Genomic DNA, 23486 nt, shown 5'->3' on the forward strand with positions numbered 1-23486 from the left:
ATTATAGAAAAAGAGGGATATATAAAGAAGTATATGTCTTAAGATACTATTTAATCATTTTGCTTCATATAATATTACTGTTTCTGAGGAAGAAAATGCATGGCATTAATTATTAATTAAATATAAGTCCACTGATTTTTTTTCTGTCAGATTTACTAAGGAATAAATGGTAAAGTTTTCCAACTTTATGGCATTGCAATGGAGTCTATTAGGGAGAGATAATGCTGACACAACTACAAGGAAAATGGAAATGTCTGAGATAATGTGGTTAAGGTTTTCAGTGAAAGTATTGAGTGGGTGGTATTCACAGCTTCCCATCATTTCTGGACAGATCACCAAACCACAGTTAATGTGTCAGTGCTACCCACATCTCTGTGTCTGTGGATCCAGTTTGGAAATCAGATGGTGGGAGACTGAATTTAGTGCTGGCACTGGAGAGAGACTTTAAGAACAATATGGGAGATCACATGGAGTTAGAGACTGCATGAAAGACAGTGGGCTTGTGCATTTAAAGATAACACAGAAAAGAAATGCCCTAATGGTTTAGAAGTAGGACAGGGAGCCCATGCTTGGAGATAACATTGAAAATTGAGGACGGATAGATGTTAGTATAACACAGAAGAGAGAAGACGAAGCTTAGTGATAACAGGGGAGGCAGGGGCATATAAGTAAGGGACAGAGGCCCCGAGTGTTTAGGATATCTTGTGAATCAGCCTCCATGAAGCCAGGAGAAACCTGGGAGATGGAAGACAATAAGCATAGGTTCATTGTGTTTGGCAATTGTGGAGTGTGATACTCCCATTCCTGCAGGATCCATCATCACCTTTATTTGCTGAGGTTCGCTTTCCAGGGCTCACCAATTTACCTGCCTAGCGTCCAGATACTGCTGTCTGCCAATAAGGTACCACCAAGAGCACAGCTTGAGACTTCCCTAAGATTTTCTGGGAAATGCTTGTGAAAGCTTTGGGCTCAGTGGCTACTGAAATGGAAATGCAGAAACCAATCATTAATTTTAGGTCAGCCTGTACAGGAGAGAGCATATGGCTAGCAGCTAGGGAAGGGTGCAGAGGGAGGGGTAGGGGAAAGGAGTGGCTAAAGGGAAGTGAAAAGGTGAAAGTGAAGCATCTGGAACAATGAGATCTTGAGAAGGATGAAACTGAGATATAGTTAAGACAGAAGAGCCAGATTAGAGAGAGTGAGGGAAAGAGGAACGTACTGAAACACTGACAAAACATTTCAAACACAAGTTAGTCCTCATTGTTCACATTGGCATCAAGAGGAAGGAAAAGCTCTGGCTGACAATGATGATATCATTGCAAAGACACTTCTGTAATCTTGGTGCATTCATGATAGATGCTGACCACTATTAATTTATCTGTGAACTCTGAAGGGAAGCTTATACCAAACAGCTAATGTCTCAAGAGGATTTGATGTTTAAGTCAGCCTGAGATATTGCATTGGCTTAGAACTTTACCTTTAAGGATACAAAAGAGTAAGTGTGTCATTCCAACCCAGATGGACTGTTCAAATAATCTGCATGGGATTAGAAGCAACACAGGAGCCAAATATCAAAGAAGATGTCCACCATTTCATTAGTAAACAGTCTTCAGAAGCATGCTTCTCAAATAATTACCACACAAATCAGACCAGCATGTTATTTATTAACTTTTTTTTAGAGATGCAGAACAGTAAAAGGCCCTGTCATCCCAACAAGCGGACATTGCACAATTGCACCCCTGTGACATTCTGACCAGTATATCTTTGCAATGTAGGGGCAAACTGGAATACATGGAGGATACCCGGTGATCACAGGGAAAACACACATTATGGGAGAAATTACCAATCAATTTTGTCAGAAATGGTGCCAGAATTGTGGAAAAGTAGATCATCCAGAAAGATTAGACTAAAGAGCAAAATACTCTGCTCAGGCAGAATATGTAATTAGCACCAAAGTGGGCAGTGAACCAGAAGAAAGGTAATATGGCGGTGGTTTATGTAATTCAAAAGAAAATCAATGGAACTTACCTCGAGATGAATCCAGCAGCAATATCTGTGAGCGGTGTCATTTGTACCAGAGCACAGCAACAAGCAGAAGCTCATGATGGGACCTCTACAGCTGTTCAGCTGCCAGCATATATAGGGGACTGAATCTTTTCTGTGGAACAAAATCCTACAAGTATGGGGACAATATTTGGATCCTGTTCCTGGTGGTAGTGAAGAGGAAAATTCTTAAGGATTTGTGAAGAAATTGGCTGGAGGATTTGAAATTGAACTGGGAAAATTCATCAGCTTACACTTACACAATCAAGTGTTGCACAAAATGCACTGCAGAAAAAGGTAGATAATTGTTTCTTTGATGTGTACCCTCAGAAGATAAAGTATTTCATAGTAGAGATCTACTAGAATGTAGAAGTCACTCCCATCTTCACCACTTGTGCCCGATACCTTGAAGGAAGAGTTAAGAGTGATGTGTAGAGATGAGTGATTGGGCAGTCTCATTGTACTTGCATCAAGGAAAGACCTGTGAGTGAGGTTATGTAGTGATTACAAATACATAAGTTCATTTTATCTTTAAATTATACATAAACAATACAACTCTGATATTTGTCTTCTCCAGACATTCAATAATACAGGAAGAAAAAAATGGGTGTTTTTGAAAGAAAATACATCAATCCCCCCCTCCAGCATGAAAAGAAAAACAACCAGAACTCATAACGCACAACCCCCCACAGCCTCCCTTACACAAAAACTAACAAGATTTACCACCCAAAAAATGGCAGTTAGAACATGAAACCCCCAACTCCATCTCTCGCACAGAAACTAACAGGTCACCCACACAATAAATGGCAACTATAACACCAATAAACCCCAAATTCCTCATCCCCCCCTTTCAAAAAACAGCAACAATAATATAAAACCTCTAATCTCCCCATTTGCAGAAAATAACAGTGGCAACAGTATCAAACTCCCAACCCCTCTCTCACACAAACAAAGCTAACAGATAGCCCACATAGAGAAACAGCAACAAGAACATCAGATCCCAAAAACCCCTAGCTCCTCCCTCACACAAAAACCAATATGTCACCCACCCACCAATCAGCAACAGGAAAGAAAAAACTGAAAACTGAAGGAGACCAATATAAACTACAGACTACTAATCAGATAAACCACATGGTTGTCTGTGTTATATAAAACCTGGACCTACTCCAAATCCTTGTGCTAAGGATATAGTTGATACTTGATTCTTCAGTAAATTGGATTTATTCATTTTACCCTAGAAGCTAGAACCAGACCTAGAGTTGGAAGTCAGTTTCACAGAGGGTGTACAGATATTATAGTCAAGCCTAAGAAGTTTCAGCAGCACTAGAAATTGTTCAGCCTATCATTAACCGGATTTAGGTGAGACAATGTCATCTGCTTCGTGTATGATATTCTGTTTGCAGCACCTAATGTGACAACATATCCTATGCCCTTGAATATCAAAGTTCAAAATCTGAGGTCAATTTATTATTAAAGTACATACTGTATATGTCATGATATACATCCTTGAGATTTATTTTCTTGAGGGCACTCACAGGAAGTAAAAAGGAAAATTATATAATCATTGAAGGATCACGCAAACAAGATGGACAAACCATCAATATGCAAAAGATGACAAACTCTGCAAATACAAAAAAATATCCAAAAAATATTAACAAATAAATAGGTAATAAATATCAGGAATATGAGATGATGAGTTCTTGAAAAGGAGTTCATAGATTGTGGGAAAAATTCAGTGATGGGGCAAGTGAGGTTTAGTGAAGATACCCCTCTGATTCAAGGGACTGATAGTGGAGGGGTAATAACTGTTCCTGAACCTGGAGGTGTGGGCCCTGAGGTTCCTACATCTTCTTCTTGATGGAAGCAGTGAAAAGAGGGCATGGCTTGGACGATGGGTGTCCTTGATGATGGATGCTGCTTTCCTGCAACTCCACTCCTTGTAGATGTACTCTGTTGTGGGGAGGGCTTTATCCGTGATGGACTGGGTTGTATCCATTATTTTTTGCAGGCTTTTCCATTCAAGGGCATTGGTGTTTCCATACCATGCTTTGAATATGCTTATCTCCTGAATACATCTATACAGAATTGGGGCGAAGCTTGCCAATTCCAATAAAGACTGCAGTCATACCTAGGCTGTTGCGCTAATGCACAAGGTTTGACTGCATTTTTCTGGCATTGAAGAAAACATGTTGCATCATAGCTGGTAGGAAGGTAGGAGACAATGATAAAATGAAGATGATGCAAGATGGTGCTGGTGAAGCACAGCAAATTGTTGTGGGCATCATACAAAGCTTCTAAATATACTTCTGAACAACTCTCACTGCAATGTGCAGTCTCCAATTTCTCTTTAAGTAACTTACTTTTGAACCTTCATGGACCAGCAATTTCACAATCTTCTGAAGGACTCATCAGACTTAACTCTCAAGCATGCAAGTATGAAGCCAGAGCCAAAAGAAAGGGAGGATTGGTGAACTCCAAGCCAGACTAAAGTGTTGGGGCATGAAACCTCCTCTTTCCAGAATCTTGATAACAAATTTAAAGTTGGAGAGCAAAATTAAAGACATAAGGGCAAGATTGTTGTGTCAGAGGGAACTAAGGAATTTCTGTATTCTCTGTTTCACAAGACATGGCTAACTCCGGATATACTAGATACTTTGCTAAGATCCAAGAGCTTCTCAATACCCAAGATGCACTGGACTGCTGATTTGGAGAAGGCAAAAAAAGTAGGGGTCTGTGTTTCATGATAAACTCTTTGCATTCCTCGGACACAGCAGTCCGGTCACACTCTTGTTCCCCCAACCTGGAAAATCTAATGATTAGGTGCCACCCATTCTACTTACCAAGAGTTCTGCTTCGGGATCTTGACTGTTTACATGACACCATATGCTGACGCTAAGTGGGCACTCATAGTACTGAATGCCAATATTAGCACATTTTAAATCATTGTTATGGTCTTCAGTCAGGCTTATTTGAAGAAATCTCTCCCCAGTTATCATCAACATATCACCTGCAGCACCAGGGGTCCCAACAAACTTGACCACTGCTATAATACAATTAGGAATACCTAACATTATATGCCCCACTGCATTTCATAAAATCTGATCACTTGGCTGTCTTCCTCCTACCTGCATACAGGCAAAGGATAAAGAGTAAGGCTTCAGAATGAACAGTAACAAAGATGTAGTTGCAGGAGTCAGAAGAGTGGCTATGGGATGGCTTTGAGTCACTGGACTTGGCGGTATTCCAGGACTCATCAGTGGATGTGAACAAATACACCATGGTTGTCACAGACTTTATACAAACAAGACTTTGCTCCCAGGTGGGCTCAATGCCTTTTTGGCTTGCTTTGATCATCAAAACTTGAAAGAACTTGGAAGATTCAGGAGCTGATTATTGTTCTCAGGAGAAGGAACCCAGAGGCCCATGAGCCTAAATCGTAGCCTGGAGACGTCAACACCCTTGAACAGACAATCCTACAAAAAGTAATGCACATGGCTTAGCCCATCGCAGGCCTTAGTCCCTCTCCACCACTGAGCACATCTACATGAAATAATATTGCAGGAAAGAAGCATCCAATATCAGGGACCCACACCACCTAGGGCATGCTCTCTTTTTGCTCCTGCCATAAGGAAGAACGTACAGGAGCTTCAGGACTCACACAACCAGATTCAGGAACAGTTACTACCCCTCAACCATCAGGCTCTTGAACCAAAGGGGATAACTTCACTCAACTTCACTTGTCTCATCATTGAAATATTCCCACAAACTATGGATTCACTTTCAAGAACTCTTCGTCTAATGTTCTCAATATCTATTGCTTATTTATGCATTATTATTATTTCTTTCTTTTTGTATTTGCACAGTTTGTTGACTTCCGCTCTCTGATTCAATCCCCTAGTTGTTCAATCTTTCATTGATTCTCTTGTGGTTATTTCTGTATAGATTTATTGAGTATGTCCATAAGAAAATTAATCTCAGGATTGTATATGGTGACTGATATGTTCCTGCTAATAAATGTTCTTTGAATTTTGAAATGTGTTCAAAATATGTCACCATCTCAACTGGAGCATTAGTTTCTTTTTCCTATCCAAAATCTATAACTTGTATAAAGGAATATAATTGTTTACGCAAGCTTACAACTTGCATTTATTGGAAGGCACAGAAAGTTACAGATATGGAAGCATGAAGTTGCGTAGGAACATATTTTTGAAGGACAGGTGGGTAAGGATGAAGTCATCGACTTTGGTTCCAAGCGTACTAACTTAAAATAATTATTTTAAAATTGGACCACAAAGTATGGAGTATAATGTAATTTTAGCATCCAGGTAAATTAGCCATAAAAGTCAAGTTCACAGTTATTAAATTGGCTCATACAATGCTGACCTTCACAGCTAGCACATTATTTGGAGGTTGGTTCAGCAACACTATTTCTGAACTGCTCCTCGAGCTGTAATCTTATAATGAAAAATATTCATGTATGACAGAAATATGAAGCAAATCAGTTGTCAATTCCTGTGCTGATGCTTGTGTTCAACCTTCATAGCCCATTTTTCCCAGATAATTTGATGTCCTCCTTTTTCAAACAACTACCTCGTCCCTTTTGAATGATAATCTAATCCTTGCCACAATGCACATTTTTACTGAACCAAGCTATGAATTAACAATCCTGTTTCACGACTCCCATTCTTAATTCTCTCTTTCTTGCTTCTTTCAATAGGCCTAGACTTGTAACCATCTATAACCCATTAAATATAGTTCACTCTTCACACATAATGAGGTGTCCAGTTTTCATGCCCCTTTCAATGGCCACATTCTTAAGATTGTGTGGCTAAGTACAGCTAAGTAATGTCTTTATGAGTTCACTGTTGTTGGCTAAATGAAAGATGGTGGTAGATTGGTATATGAGGGAGATTGAAAATTTGGTTGACTGGTGCCATAACAGCAACCTCTCCCCCATTATTAGCAAAGCCCAAACAGCCAAAGAAACAACAGCTTCATGAGGGGAATAAAGATGGAAAGGGTTAGAAGCTTTACGGTCCTTGGGGGCTGTCCTGGGGCTAGCGTGTGTCAAAGCAAAGAAGGCATAATAGTACCTCTACTCTCTTAGAAGTTTGTTTAGATTCAGTATATATGCACGGTGGAGAGTATCCTAACAAGCTGCATCATGGTCAAGAATGGAAACACCCAAGCCCAGGAACTGAAAAGGCTACAAAAAGAGGCAGATACAGTCTAGTCCATCATAGGCAAAGCACTCTACTCCATTGAGTACATTTACATGAAGCACTACCACAAGAAAGCATCATCCATGATCAAGGACCCCCACTATCCAGGCCATGCCCTCTTCTTGATACTACCATCTGGCAGGAGATACAGAAACCTTTGGTCCTACACTACCGGGTTCAGGAATAGTGATTAGGATAAACCCAATAGGTTCCTAATCCATCCTGGATATCTTCATTCATGATACTACGACCTACAGATTCACCATCAAAAAGTTTTTACAACTCAAATCCTTTATCTATTTGAGTGTGTCCAGTTAGCAAATTGTTGAAATTAATTAAATCATTTTTTCTGGAGAGAGAATAGCAAGATAATGAAACTGACTGTCTGGGATTTTATGATGATTAAATACTTAAGATTGTTTGCATTGATAACATGACATCTGTGCATATGTTACTGGATTATAGGATGCATCATGACATTGGCTAATTGATTTGTGGCTGCCATTTAATAAATTTAAGCATAGCAGTATTTGAAATCCACAAAAATACACGTCTCAAGTTCATCATCATCATCAAGAGTTCTTAACATTTAATTTGAGTTATATTCCTGAATCTTCAGTACAGCTTTTCGCAGAAGGTTGTGGTCTTACGTCATTATTTAATTTAAGATGTTGGATTTAATTAACAGTATGCCAGTTTTGGTGATATAACCAGTATTTATTTCTTATCATTATTTATCTGAGAAAAGAAAACTTGGCAACTTGTGCAGCACAGAAAGAGGCTGTTTGTCCCATGATGCTTAAATCTGCAAATACAAGATTTAGAGTTGTCTTGACAGTGTATGTGGAGCGGATGTTTCTTGTGGAAGGATCTAGAACTAGAAAGTTGTTTATAAATAATGATTTCCCCATATAAAACTAAGATATGGTGAAAATTACAGTTGAGTCTTTTGAATTTTTTGCCTCAAAAGTTCAGTGGAAGTAGTCTTTGAATTAATTTTTAAGGCAGGTGTTCTTCATAAGTAAAGGGACATAAAGTTGCCACTGGTAGATGGGACCACAGGATCAAGAGTACATGCAGAGAGCGGTGAGTGCGTGGAATGAACTGCTGACGACTGTGGGGGAGACGGATACAAGAGGGTCTTTTAAGAGACTTCTGGACAGGTACATGGAGCTTAGAAAAATAGAGGGTTATAGGTAACCCTAGGTAATTTCTAAGGCAAGGATATGTTTGGCACAGCTTTGTGGGCGGAAGGGCCTGTATTGTGCTGTTGGTTTTCTATGTTTCTAACCTCCCCCTTTCTATTGCAACAATATATAAAGGCTCAATTCATTATTGATCACCAGGCAAGTTAGAATAAGTTATAATAAAAATGATTGTAAGGTTTATTTAAATAATATTAATTTTTCTCACTCATTTTGGCAAAATAATGGAGCACATTCATTAAAATAACACATCACCTGGAACTAATATTCAGATATTTATTCCTTTATTTTGATGGTATATGCAGGAGGCATTTCAAAATTAAAATAATGCTGAAGCTCAGATACATTTTCTCATGCAATTTATATATTTACTGATCTTTAATTTAGATAAGAACAGCATTATCATCTGATAGGATTTATAATACATTGATAACTTCCACCCCAATTTTCCTGTCTTCAAAAATGATAGCAAAGAAACTCTTATTATACTCTTATTATATTTCTTCCAAAAGATATAGTATTTCTTTTTGAAATACCTTAACATTAATGCAAAATGATCTTATAAAAACTAATAGTGCATTTGTGTGTTTTATGCCTCATTATTCAACTTGAGGAGTAATTGTTATATGAAGTTTTGAATAATACAAGTTGGATGATCACTGTGGCATCGTGAGCTATTAGTAACAACTCCTAATTGGTGTGTGCTTAGCCCACTGCTCTACTTTCTGTATACACATGACTGTGTGGCTAGGCATAGCTCAAATACCATCTACAAACTTGCTGATGAAACTGTGGTGATATGACATGTAAGAAGGTGATTGGAGAGAGTTCTGAGCATGCGCAGAAATGATAGAAAGATCAAAAAAATATGGTATTGTAAGCACGTGTGGTTGTTGTTAAATAAAAGTTCTATTTCTTCCAGAACATGGTTCTTTATTAGTATGAATATAAAGAACACAACATGGTGTCAGAGGTCGGTCTGGAAGAATAATATGTTTCCTAACATGGGAGAATCGAAGATAATTTTCTGAAAAAAGAGTTTGAATTGGTTTGGTGTTGCTAACAGTTTTCCAAATGGAAGGTTTACAGCCTCCATCGACACTTCAATTGTCTGGGAACGCAGCTGAGAACTGGAGAAAATTTAAGCAGCATTTTGAATTGCATTTATTAGCAATCGAAGCGGATAGAAAACCAGAAAAAATGAAAGCTGTGCTTCTACGCCACTTAATAGATGACGACGCAATTGAGGTATATAATCATTTTATTTTCGAAGATAGAGATAATTTAAAATTGGAATCGATAATAGACAAATTTGAATAATTTTGTATAAGGAAGCATGATGCTTCGGAAACAGTGACGTCACAGGCTAAAGGGCTAAACAAAACCAACAGCGAGCAAGACGTCATCTGAGAGGAAAAAGCTATATGATCGCTGTGGGTGGCAGCACCGGCCAAAACAGTGTCCAGTGTATGGGAAAATGTACAACGACTGCGGTAAGACTAATCATTTTTCACATTGTTGCAGAAGTAGAAAGAAAATAAAACAAGTAAATGCAGTGCTTGAAAATTAACTTGAGGAGTACTATATAGATGTGTTTTGGGAAAATAAACAAAGTAAGAATGACTGGACTATTCCATTGCAAGTGAACCAAAACAATATTCTGTTTAAACTTGGTACTGGAGCAGAAGTAAATGTTCTTGCAGAATCTGAGTATAATGCATTAAAGCCAAGACCAAAGTTACATAAGACAAATATAAAAGTGACTGGGTATTCAGGTGCAGACATTAAAGGAACATGTGTGGCAAAAGTATCACACAAAAATATTGTGCGCACACTTTCATTTGTGGTGGTGCCAAGGAAGGTACAGTCAATACTGGTTTTATCTGTCTGTGAGAGACTGAATTTGGTGAAAAGAGTCTTAGTCTTGGACAGTGACAAAGAGTCAGAATACAGTGACTTGATGAAAGAGTATGAGGACTTGTTCAAAGGACTTGGTTGTCTTACAGGAGAGCACACGATTAAAACTGACAAAACAGGCCCACCCATAGTACATCTATATAGAAAAGTGCCTTTTGCAGTATGTCATCAACTGAAAGCAGAGCTCAACAGAATGGAATGGCTAGGAGTCATAAAAAAAAATTGATGAACCGATCTAATGGGTCAATTCGCTTGTCTTTGTTGAAAAGAAAAATAGAAAACTAAGGATTTGCTTAGATTCAAGTGACTTGAATTGAGCCATTAAAAGGAAGCATTTCAAATTTCCTACTTGCAAAGAAATTATATCACAATTTGCTAATGCAAAGTACTTTAGTAAGTTAGATACATCCTCTGGATTCTGGCAACTTAAACCAGATGAACTGAGTTCAAAGTTGTGTAACTTTAACAATTCTTCTGCCAGATACCGTTTTCATCAGCTTCTGTTTGGAATTGCATCAGCTCCTGAAGTGTACCATAAAACCACTTGCATGCTATATGAGCGCATTGAGGGCATGAATACTTCCATGGATGATATTATTGTTTGGGGATCATCTAAACAAGAGCATGCTGCCAGACTCAGACAAGCCTTTGAGGCAATACGCAAGGTAAACCTGAAGTTGAATAAAGACAAATGTCAGCTAGGAGTGACTGAACTTACCTTTGTGGGTGATATCATCAGCAATGAGGGTATGCGTCCTGATCCATTGAAGGTTTCTGCCATTGAAAACATGCCAAGACCATAATGTAAAAAGGATGTTCAAAGGTTCATGGGAATGGTCAACAATAGACAATAGACAATAGGTGCAGAAGTAGACCATTCGGCCCCTTGAGCCTGCATCGCCATTCTGAGATCATGGCTGATCATCTACTATCAATACCCGGTTCCTGCCTTGTCCCCATATCTCCTGATTCCCCTATCCATAAGATATCTATCTAGCTCCTTCTTGAAAGCATCCAGAGAATTGGCCTCCACTACCTTCCAAGGCAGTGCATTCCAGACCCCCACAACTCTCTGGGAGAAGAATTTTTTCCTTAACTCTGTCCTAAATGACCTACCCCTTATTCTCAAACCATGCCCTCTGATACTGGACTCTCCCAGCATCTGGAACATATTTCCTGCCTCTATCTTGTCCAATCCCTTAATAATCTCATATGTTTCAATCAGATCCCCTCTCAATCTCCTTAATTTCAGCATGTACAAGCCCAGTCTCTCTAACCTCTCTGCATAAGACAGTCCAGACATCCCAGGAATTAACCTCGTAAATCTACGCTGCACTTCCTCTACAGCCAGGATGTCCTTCCTTAACCCTGGAGACCAAAATTGTATACAATACTCTAGGTGTGGTCTCACAGGGCCCCATACAAATGCAAGAGGATTTCCTTGCTCTTGTACTCAATTCCCTTTGTAATAAAGGCCAACATTCCATTAGCCTTCTTCACTGCCTGCTGCACTTGCTTATTTATCTTCAGTGACTGATGAACAAGGACTCCTAGATTTCTTTGTATTTCTCCCTTACCTAACTCTACACTGTTCAGGTAATAATCTGCCTTCCTGTTCTTACTCCCAAAGTGGAAAACCTCACACTTAGTCACATTAAACATCATCTGCCAAGTATCTGCCCACTCACCCAGCCTATCCAAGTCACCCTGAATTCTCCTAACATCCTCATCACATGTCACACTGCCACCCAGCTTAGTATCATCAGCAAATTTGCTGATGTTATTCTCAATGCCTTCATCTAAATCGTTGATGTAAATCATAAACAGCTGTGGTCCCAATACCGAGCCCTGTGGCACCCAACTAGTCACCACCTGCCATTCCGAGAAACACCCATTCACCACTACCCTTTGCTTTCTATCTGCTAACCAGTTTTCTATCCATGTCAATGTCTTCCCCCCAATGCCATGAGCTTTGATTTTACCCACCAATCTCCTATGTGGGACCTTATCAAATATCTTCTGAAAATCGAGGTACACTACATCCACTGGATCTTCCCTGTCTAACTTCCTGGTTACATCCTCGAAAAAATCCAACAGATTAGTCAAGCATGATTTACCCTTGGTAAATCCATGCTGGCTCGGCCCAATCCTATCATTGCTATCAACTACATGGGAAAATTCACACCCAATATTCCGGAACAGCTTACTCCATTGAGGCAGCTAACAGAAAAGAAAAACAAATGGAGCTGGAATCATAAACAGGAGAAGACGTGGCAAAATCTCAAGAATGAGCTCACTAACGAACCAATGTTGAAATACTATGATGCTGAGAGACTCATCAAAATCTCATGTGATGTATCTCAAGCAGGCTTAGAGGCAGTACTACTACTACTACGTTGACTGAGGCCTAGCAGGCTGGCATTGGGCACATTGACAGACTCTCCACTCCTCCCTCTCACTCATCAGTGTGTTCAGTACATCTACATTAGCCTCTCCGCTATCTTCTAGGAGCGTGTTGACCATAGCCTTGGGAGGCTGCCAGGGTTCATCCTCCCATGCTTGGGCTCCCATGTGATGAGTAGGCTGGCAGGTAGCTCAGGGTGGCATAGACAGTGCCCCACTAGTTGTAGTCTTCTCACCTTGATTTTAGTACTGAGCATTGGTAGGTCGTCACAGAGCTCAACGTTCGTCATGTGCTGTTACCAACTCACGTCGAGAGCCATCCGGAGCATTTGTGTATAGTGTATTCAGACTTTCGCATGGTCTTGGTGAGTGTCCATGTCATGTCTGTCATCCATACGTGAGAATGGACTCTATGACTGCTATGAAGATCCTCTTTTTGAGCCCTCTTGTCAGGTTCAATCATCCGATTTCTTTCATGTCGTTCATAGCCCTCCACACCAGCGTCTTCCTTACCTTTATGTCCTTCTCCAAACTCATCATTCTTGACCTGAGGTACTTGAAGTCTGAGACTTTCTGAATGGTATCATTCTTTACAGTCTTGAGAATACCTTTGTCAGAGTTGAATGCCATGTACTCTGTCCTTTTAGCATTTAGGTGAAATCCAACTTTATTGCACTCAATTTCCATTTTTGTCAGTAGCTGCTGTGCTTCCTCCATCTAGTCAGAGAGCAGGACTTTGTCATCTGAAAAATCGAGATCTGTGAGCGTAACTGGTCCGACCCTTTGGTTCTTCCTCATTTTATGGTAAAACTAAGCTTGTCATGATCTTCGGTAGCTTGACGTAGAGCATAATCAAGAACGATTATAAAGATGTAGGATGCCAGAATGTCTTCTTGCAGCACACCAGCTAGGACCTCAAACTCTGCTGCTTCTCCATCTGGTGATACAACTTTCGCCATGGTCTTGGTATAGCTGGACTCTATTGCTCTCAGTAGATGGTCTGGCACTCCATAAGCTTTCAGGATCTTCAGCATTTTACCTCGGTGAATGGAGTCAAAACGCTTTGCGAAAATCGATGAAAGTAAGCATAGCTGGTCAGATGTACTTCTTGACTTCCTCAATGATTCTGCGGAGAGAAAGCATTTGCATTACTGGTGTGTGCTTCTGCCGAAAACCATTCTGATTGAATCTCAGCTTAGGGTCAATGGCGGTGCGAATCCTGTTCAAGATCATCCAATTGTATAGCTTTGCTAAGATGCAGGTCAAGCTGCCTTCTTGAGGGATCCAGACATGGGGACAGGGATAATGTTTAAGAGTGACCACTGCTCTGGTTTGTCACCTTTCATCAGTGCCGTATTACATATGTCCAGCAAGGTGTCATCCAGGTCGCAGGTCTTCAGGACGTCTGGTGGTGTCCCATCTAGTCCAGCGCTCCTGTCCTGTTTGAGTGTATATTTGGTCTTCTTCAGTTCCTCAATGGGGAATGAGCTGTCATTGATGTCGACTTGAGTTAGTATTGTGGGTATGCCCTCTTCTTCTTTCGTGATCATTGGAGGGCTTCCCAGCAAGTTCTTGAAGTGGGTAAATCATGTCTGGACATGGTCCTCTGCTATTCTACCACTTATTTGAATTGATGGGGACTTCTTCCATCTGCTCATTGATCTTGTTGAGTAGGCACCATGCTAATTAGGGGCAGCATTACTCCAGAAACATAATAAGGAATGGCTACCCAGTGGCATATGAATCTCGTTCATTATCTGATCCAGAAACAAGGTATGCCCAAATTGAAAAAGAATTGCTCAGCATTATGATTGCTTGTGAGAGATTACATCAGTTTGTGTCAGGGCAATCTATTGATGTTGAAACTGATCATAAGCTTCTGATTGCATTGTTTCACAAACCTTAAAGCAGCTGTCCTTTGTAAATTCAACAAATGATGATCAAATTGCAAAGATATGCATTGAATGTGTCATACACACCTGGAAAATTTATGTACACGGCTGACACACTTTCCAGAGCTGTGGATCCAACAACAAAAGACAGTCACAGGGATGCTGTTGATGTTCATGCATTCGTTGATATGATCATAGAGACTGTACCTGTTGCTCCCAAAAAGTTGGAACTGCTGCGTCTTGACAATAGTCAGTAGGCGCAGGAGTAGGCCATTCGGCCCTTCTAGCCAGCACCGCCATTCACTGTGATCATGGCTGATCATACACAAACAGTATCCCGTTCCTGCCCTCTCCCCATATCCCTTGACCCCGCTATCTATAGGAGCTCTATCTAACTCTCTCTTGAACACATCCAGAAACTTGGCCTCCACTGTCTTCTGAGGCAGAGCATTCCACATATCCACCACTCTCTGGGTGAAAAAGTTTTCCACATCTCTGCTCTAAATGGCCTACCCTTATTCTTAAACTGTGGTCTCTAGTTCTGGACTCACCCATCAGCGGGAACATGCTTCCTGCCTCCAGAGTGTCCAATCCCTTAATAATCTTATATGTTTCAATCAGATCCCCTCTCATCCTTTTAAATTCCAGTGTATACAAGCCCAGTCGCTCCAAACTTTCAACAAATAACAGTCCCGCCATTTCAGGAATTAACCTTGTGAACCTATGCTGCACTCCCTCAATAGCAAGAATATCCTTCCTCAAATTTGGAGACGAAAACTGCATACAATACTCCAGGTGGGGTCTCACCAGGGCCCTGTACAGCTGCAGAAGGATCTCTTTACTCCTATACTCAATTCCTCTTGTTATAAAGGCCAGCATGCCATTAGCTTTCTTCACTGCCTGCTGTACCTGCATGCTTGCTTTCATTGACTGATGTATAAGAACACCTAGATCTCGTTGTACTTCCCCTTTTCCTAACTTGACTCCATTTAGATAGTAATCTGCCTTCCTGTTCTTGCCACCAAAGTGGATAACCTCACATTTATCCACATTAAACTGCATCTGCCATACATTTTCCCACTCACCCAACCTGTCCAAGTCACCCTGCATTCTCATAACATCCTCCTGACATTTCACACTGCCACACAGCTTTGTGTCATCAGCAAATTTGCTAATGTTACTTTTAATCCCTTCATCTAAATCATTAATATATATTGTAAACAGCTGTGGTCCCAGCACCGAAACTTGCGGTACCTCACTGGTCACAGCCTGCCATTCCGAAAGGGACCCGTTAATCACTACTCTTTGTTTCCTGTCAGCCAGCCAATTTTCAATCCATGTCAGTACTCTGCCCCCAATACCATGTGCCCTAATTTTGCCCACTAATCTCCTATGTGGGACTTTATCAAAAGCTTTCTGGAAGTCCAGGTACACCACAACCACTGGCTCTCCCTTGTCCATTTTCATAGTTACATCCTCAAAAAACTCCAGAAGATTAGTCAAGCATGATTTTCCCTTCATAAATCCATGCTGACTTGGACTGATCCTTCTACTGCTATCCAAAATCGTAATTTCCTCTTTTATAATTGACTCCAGCATCTTTCCGACCATTGACGTCAGGCTAACTGGTCTATAATTCCCTGTTTTCTCTCTCCCTCCTTTCTTGAAAAGTGGGACAACATTAACCACCCTCCAATCAGCAGGAACTGTTCCTGAATCTATAGAACATTGGAAAATGATTACCAATGCATCCACGATTTCTAGAGCCACCTCTTTAAGTACCCTGGGATGCAGACCATCAGGTCCCGGGGACTTATCAGCCTTCAGACTCAACTGTCTATCCAAAACTGTTTCTTGCCTAATATAGATTTCATTCAGTTCATCCTTTACCCTAGTTCCTTTGGCCACTATTACATCTGGGAAATTGTTTGTGTCTTCCCTAGTGAAGACAGATCCAAAGGTCCTGTTCAACTCATCTGCCATTTCCTTGTTCCCCATAATAAATTCACCTGTTTCTGTCTTCAATGGCCCAATTTTGGTCTTAACTATTTTTTTGCTATTCACATACCTAAAGAAGCTTTTACTATCCTCCTTTATATTCTTGGCTAGTTTACCTTTGTACCTCATTTTTTCTTGGCTTATTGCCTTTTTTGTTATCTTCTGTTGTTCTTTAAAAGCTTCCCAGTCCTCCAGTCTCCCGCTCATCTTTGCTATGTTATACTTCTTCTCTTTTATTTTTATACTGCCTTTTATTCCCTCGTCAGCCACGGCCGCCCCTTACTCCCCTTAGGATCTTTCTTCCTCCTTGGAATGAACCGATCCTGCACCTTCTGCATCATTCCCAGAAATACCTGCCATTGTTGTTCCACTGTCTTCCCTGCTAGGGTATTGTTCCATTGAACTTTGGCCAGCTCCTCCCTCATATCTCCATAGTTCCCTTTGTTCAACCGTAATACTGAGACAGAGAAGGACAAAATTCTCAGTCAGGTAATACAAGTGGTGATAGATGGATGGCCAGATAATAGGCATGACTTTACCTCAGAAGTATAAGAATATTGGAACCACAGATCAAAACTTTCTGTTGTGGATGGGATATTGTACAAAGGTAGTAGAATTGTGATTCCTAAAATTCTCCAAAAAGAAATGCTTGGGAAAATTCATGAAGGCCATCTAGGTATTGAAAAGTGTAAGAGAAGGGTGCAGGAAGTGACGTTTTGGCCCAGGGATGGATCAAGAAATTGCAGAATTGGTGTCTTCTTGTCAAATATGCCTTAAATACCAACCTAGCAACCCTAAGGAGCCATTGCATCCACATCCTAATCCTCAGAGACCTTATCAAAAGGTAGGCATTGATCTTTTTGTAACTGACAACAAAGATTATCCACTAATAACAAATTACTACTCATCGTATCCTGAAGTGTGTGGTTTGAGCAGAAGAACAGCAGAGAATGTAATTACATGCATGAAATCAGTTTTTTTCCAGACATGGTGTACCTGATGAAGTTTTCAGAGACAATCATCCACAATTCAATGGTGAATGCATGAGGCTCTTTGCTCAGGAATGGGGCTTTGTTCATACAACATCTAGTCCATTTTTCCCTCAGTCCAATGGATTAGCTGAGAAGTCAGTAGGAATTAACAAGAAACGGATACACAAAGCAAAAGATAATGGAGGTGATTTTGATAAAGCTTTGTTAGCCTATCACAGTACTACACTTGAATGCAGATATTCACCTGCTCAGCTCTTGATGGGACGCTGTTTGAGATCCAATCTGCCAATAGATGAGAGCCTTCTGAGAACAGAGGGTTGAACAAGTGAAAAGATGGAAAGATGAACACAAAGCAAAGCAGAAAATATACTTTGACAGATGTTCTCGTCTGTTACCGGAAGTGCACCAAGGAGATGAAGTAAGGTTAGAAGACAAAATGAACACATGGACATAGAAAGCTACAGTAGTTGAAGAAGTACATCCCAGATCATACATGATCCAAACAGAAGAAGGAGCAGTGTTAAGAAGAAATTGCAAAGACCTCAAGAAAGAGCCAATTTTCAGAGTTTCAGTTAACTGATGCAGACCAGACAAAACATGAAAATAACAATGAGACACAAGAACTGTGTGAACCACTTAGAAGGTCTACTCATGTTCATAAACGCCCAGAGAGACTGATAGAGACCTGTTAAATAATGCATTTGCTTTGGTCAATGTTGTTAATTGTTTTTCTTTTTAAGGACAGGAAGATGTGGTGATATGACGTGTAAGAATGTGATTGGAGAGAGTTCTGAGCATGCGCAAAAATGATAGAAAGATCAAGAAAACAGAAAACATGGTATTGTAAACACGTGTGGTTGTTGTTAAATAAAAATTCTATTTCTTCCAGAACATGGTTCTTTATTAGTAACTCACAGTACATATGAATATAAAGAATACAACTGATACAACCATTGTTGGTAAGATCTCAGGTGGTAACGAGAGGGCATACAGGAGTGAGATATGACAACTAGTGGAATGGTGCAACAGCAACACCCTGGTACTCAGTGTCAGTAAGACGAAAGAGCTAATTGTGGACTTCAGGAAGGGTAAGATGAAGGAACACATACCAATCCTCATAGAGTGATCAGAAGTGGAGAGAGTGAGCAGCTTCAAGTTCCTTGGTGTCAAGATCTCTGAGGATCTAACCTGGTCCCAAAATAATCGATGTAGTCATAAAGAAGACAAGACAGCAGCTCTGCTTTTTAGGAGCTTGAAGAGATTTGACATGTCAACAAATACATCCAAAAACTTCTATAGATGTACCGTGGAGAACATTCTAACAGGCTGCATCACTGTCTGGTATGGAGGGGCTACTGCACAGGACTGAAGGAAGCTGCAGAAGGTTGTAAATCTAGTCAGTTCCATCGTGGGCACTAGCCTACAAAATACCCAGGACATCTTTAGGGAGCGGTGTCTCAGAAAGGCAGCATTCATTATTAAGGACCTCCCGCACCCAGGGCATGCCCTTTTCTCACTGTTACCATCAAGTAGGCGATACAGAAGCCTGAAGACACACACTTAGCAATTCAGGAACAGCTTCTTCTCCTCTGCCATCTGATTCCTATATGCATATTGAAGCTTTGAACACTACCTCACTTTTTTAAATATATATTATTTCTGTTTTTGCACATTTTTAAAAATCTATTCAATATACAAAATTGATTTACTTGTTTATTTATTATTATGTTTTATTTTATTTATTATTATTTTCTCTCTCTCTGTTAGATTATGTATTGTACTGAACTGCTGCTGCTAAGTTAACAATTTTCACATTACATGCTGGTGATAATAAACCCGATTCTGATTCTGGAAGTTCATTACTTAGGAGACAGAATTAACTGGATTCTGGTCTAACTGCACAAGAAGCATAGCATTAGTCTGTGACACATGTTGTCCTTATTATGTTCAAGGCTTCACAGGGCAAAATGATTCCTTAATAAAATAATTCACTAACAATAGAATGTTTTAGATGTATTTTGCAAATCAATCCTAAATAAAGGTGCTTCTCTGCAGTTCTAGATCTGGAAACAATTCACTGGATGTTGTAAATAGTATTCATGCATAAAGGAATGAGTAGTTTTGGTCAACTCCAGAGAAGAAAGATAATTCCTACTCAGGACAAATGAAGTGGAGTTCTACAATAGGACTTTACCTCCAGTGTGCTGACAGCATGGCAACTTCTTGAACTGACAGTTTCAGAACCTGTGAGTAACTTGCAAATGAGGTGAAACAATTGCTGTCATTCCTGACACGTAGTTAAGTGCAAAACACTTGTCTGTGATTTGACTAGATAGTCAGCTGGGTTACAATTATGACATTGTGCTCTGATATTATATTCAACAATGGTCTTCTCGCTTCTTTGACAGTAACAATTAATATTTCATGCCAAGACACTAATTTTGTGTTTTGTGTTTCTTGGCATCACTTTGGCTTCCACTACTTTTTAGATGTGGAATGCGGTAAAAGTACTTTAGGATCTTCAGAATCACTTATTTCAAAAGAGAAGCACTTTGAAATTGCTTAACCGAAATTGCAAACAATTTTCTGAAAAAAATTAGATTTAAATCTGATGAATGCATGTGATAATTGAGCAAAGGAGTTGTAAGAAATTGTTCAGCAGAATAGAATGGTCCCATATTACTTGAAAGCTAATAATGTTGTACTAAAGTTAAATAAAATTCCCACTTGATATATTGGTCTTTGCCAAAGAATTGTCAGGACTCAGACACTGTGTATTGCATATTCAAAGCTGAATCTGACAGATTTTTCTCTTAAGAGAATCCTAGAAAATGAAGACCGGGAGGAAGGTACCCTTGTTGATAATGGTAAAAGAGTGAGGCATGAATGGCAGAGTGGCATGGTTAATAGTGCTGCTTCCTTACTGTTTCAGTGACTTGTTAAAATGGGGACTACTGGTGCTGTCTGTGTTGAATATGTAAGTTCACTCTGTGAAAGTGTGAGTTTCTCCATGTGCTCTCGTTTCCTCCCACATCCCAGAGAAGTGTGATTTGGCCACAGTAATTTGGTTTTATAAGAAAATATCATAGCATCAAACAGCACAGAAATGAGCCCTTCAGTCTACCACATATATGCCAACTTTTATGTATTGTACAAGTTTCACAATATGTCAATGATAATAAACCTGGTCCTGATTAGGAGATTAGGAAATCCTGATCACCCACAAGCTATGATAATGGTTCAGCTTGCAGTCTGTATAATTACCCTCAACAGTAAAGAATTGCTTTAAAATAAATGGTTAACTAACTTCATATTTTCTGAATGCATTTAACTGTTATGTAAATGAATGCTGAAATATTAACCATAAGAATTATTAGTAAGAAACCTTTTCTATGGCAAATTATGTTACTACTTCATTTGATAAATATATATATTAACAATTAAGTGCATTATACATTCAACAAATTTTGTTAACAATTAAGTTGGCATTATTGCAGTCATTCTTTATCAAATGCAGTGTTTGGACAGTCTGTGTAATTGGGAGAAGCTGCATCTGGGGAACAGTGAGTAATTATCTTAGGAATTCCTTTTCTGCAACTTGTTTCCTTACTTTAATTGCATTAGAGACCCATATCAGTGCACTAAAGCAAAAGGTAATCTTCGTTGTTGTTGATCTAACAGATTAATGGATGCATAAATGAATGTTTTGCAATTAACTATGTTCTGACACAGCTCCATTACTGGCTGCCTTTAAGTATCTATTTTTAAGGTTTGGATTGTTTGCAATCATTAATAGGAGCCCAAGTTCCACACTGTCTCCAGTCCTTATTCACCATGAAGTGTGATGAATCAGGTTGTGATGATATATCGATCAAAGAGTGTCTAATGTGTTGCTGGTATGTAACCTCTTGCTCCACCGTCTGTAGGATCTCTGTGTACTGTGAATATTACTGCTGCAGAATGAAGAAAATTTCATGCCCTGCTCCACCTTACATAAAACGTAGCCGAAAAATCCAACTGACATTAAAATAATATAGTATTATTATAATACTATGGCTGGCCAACAGCAGTCAGACTCGAACTTTGCCAGGAGCAAGACAGCTAGAGTATCCCACATGCTTTCATATTCTTTACATTTCTCACACATTTTCTTTCTTCACAGCTTTGCCAAATTTAACACTACAACATCAAGTTGCTTTCCTTTTGTTGCACAACCTGCTTCTGGTGACTCCTCTAATAATTAATTTTGAACTTTTTTCCAAAATTGGGACCAGAAGTGTATACACTAACTTCATGGTTTTATTTCATGGTATTTGTTTTCATTTTTGTTTTTGCTGTAATACAGATAGTACACACCTTTATAAAAGAATGGATGATCTTTGTGCAGAACATCAGTTAAGCCATATAGTCTTGAGAGTACTATTTATAAACCGATATATTTACCCTTATCAAAGTTCATATTTTGAGGCTATGTAAAAGGGAAAATGCTAGAGTTTCTATCCCAAAATTCAGTGGAGCTTTAGTTCGGATTACCAGTTGAAGGCACAGTACTTCCCCACCACCACCATTAAACCCCAGAACTGGCTGATGGACTTCACAGCCTGGTACAGTAGTTACAGGCTCGCAAATGAACTCAAGGCAAAACTGTTAATGATTTAAATGAAACAAACATTTTTGGTTTTTCTGTTACTCAAAGTTTATTTATTTCTTTACAATGCAGGTGACACAGACCTCAGCAGATTCTATGCTATTTTGTTTGACTTAATTCAGTGTTATATTTATCTACTTGTTTAGCATTTGTTTGTCCATTAATTCTCAATATTCTGATCAAAAAGAAAGAACATCTTGCTGATCCCTCATAATCTTTTGGCCAAAAAATATTTAACTTACTGATGGATGAGTTAATTGTGCTTGGCAACTATGATTTTTCATTTGAGTTAAAATTTTGATTTTTGGATCTACTCCAGCTCTCACAATATTAGTTGCACAGGTCTATGATGGGGGAGGTTCTGTTGCAGGTCAAAGGCAAGTTTAGCAAAGTAAGAAGAGGTAAAATACATCACCATTTAAAAAAAAATTCTAAATGACCTTGAAAATTAAAACTACCTTATAATATCTCCCTACAAGAACCAACACTTTGATTGACCATTTGTTTTCAGTTAGGTTGGGCATTGTACATATATTTTCAACATTTCAAAGTAAGTTGCATAGTGTTCATGATAAAAGCATCCAATAAAAGAAAATATTCCAGAGATATACGTGAGTTTGTTTCTTATTTACTAGTTCAATGCACTCAGAAGCACTGAATCTATACCACAAAATTCATTTCAACTTGTATGTCAGTTATGTAAACATTTAACAAATGTCTGATGCATTAGTTTTGAAAGAATATTTATGTGGCTAAATCATTTGATAAATTATTCAAAGATAAAACCACACTGGTGCTAATTTGGCATAATTTGGCAGTCTGGTTGGCGTGCACTTTGACAACTAATGGATGATGGGTTTTTCAGAATCAGAAACAGATTTAATATCACTGGCATATGCCATGAAATTTATTGATTTTGTAGCAGCTGTACATTGCAGTACTCATAATGGAGAAAAAAACAGTGAATTATACTAAGTGTACATATGAATTAGTTAACTTAAATAAGTAGAGCAAAAATAGAAAAAAAAGAGCTGTGAGTTAGTGTTCATGAGTTTAATGTCCATTCAGAAATTGGATGGTAGAGGGAAAGAAGCTGTTCTTGTATCACTGGGTGTGTGCCTTTTCACTTCTGTACCTCATTCCTGATGGTACCAATGAGAACAAGGCAT

General features: G+C 39.2%; 1 long non-coding RNA gene across 2 annotated transcripts in view; it reads left to right on the forward strand.

The window, feature by feature from the left end:
* LOC132378617 (uncharacterized) overlaps positions 1 to 23486 on the forward strand; it is a 198843-nt gene that overhangs the window by 162060 nt on the left and 13297 nt on the right. Inside the window, exons 4-6 of one of the 2 annotated variants that reach the window (XR_009507132.1) lie at positions 9390 to 9960; positions 10866 to 11049; positions 17652 to 19633. The exons of the other annotated variant lie outside the window; for it this stretch is intronic. This is a non-coding gene — a long non-coding RNA (uncharacterized LOC132378617). Of the gene's footprint in view, positions 1 to 9389; positions 9961 to 10865; positions 11050 to 17651; positions 19634 to 23486 lie in introns of those variants that run through there. 2 annotated transcript variants of the gene reach the window in all.

Source organism: Hypanus sabinus, chromosome 2 (assembly GCF_030144855.1).
Source record: "Hypanus sabinus isolate sHypSab1 chromosome 2, sHypSab1.hap1, whole genome shotgun sequence".
NCBI classification, from domain to species: Eukaryota; Metazoa; Chordata; class Chondrichthyes; order Myliobatiformes; family Dasyatidae; genus Hypanus; species Hypanus sabinus.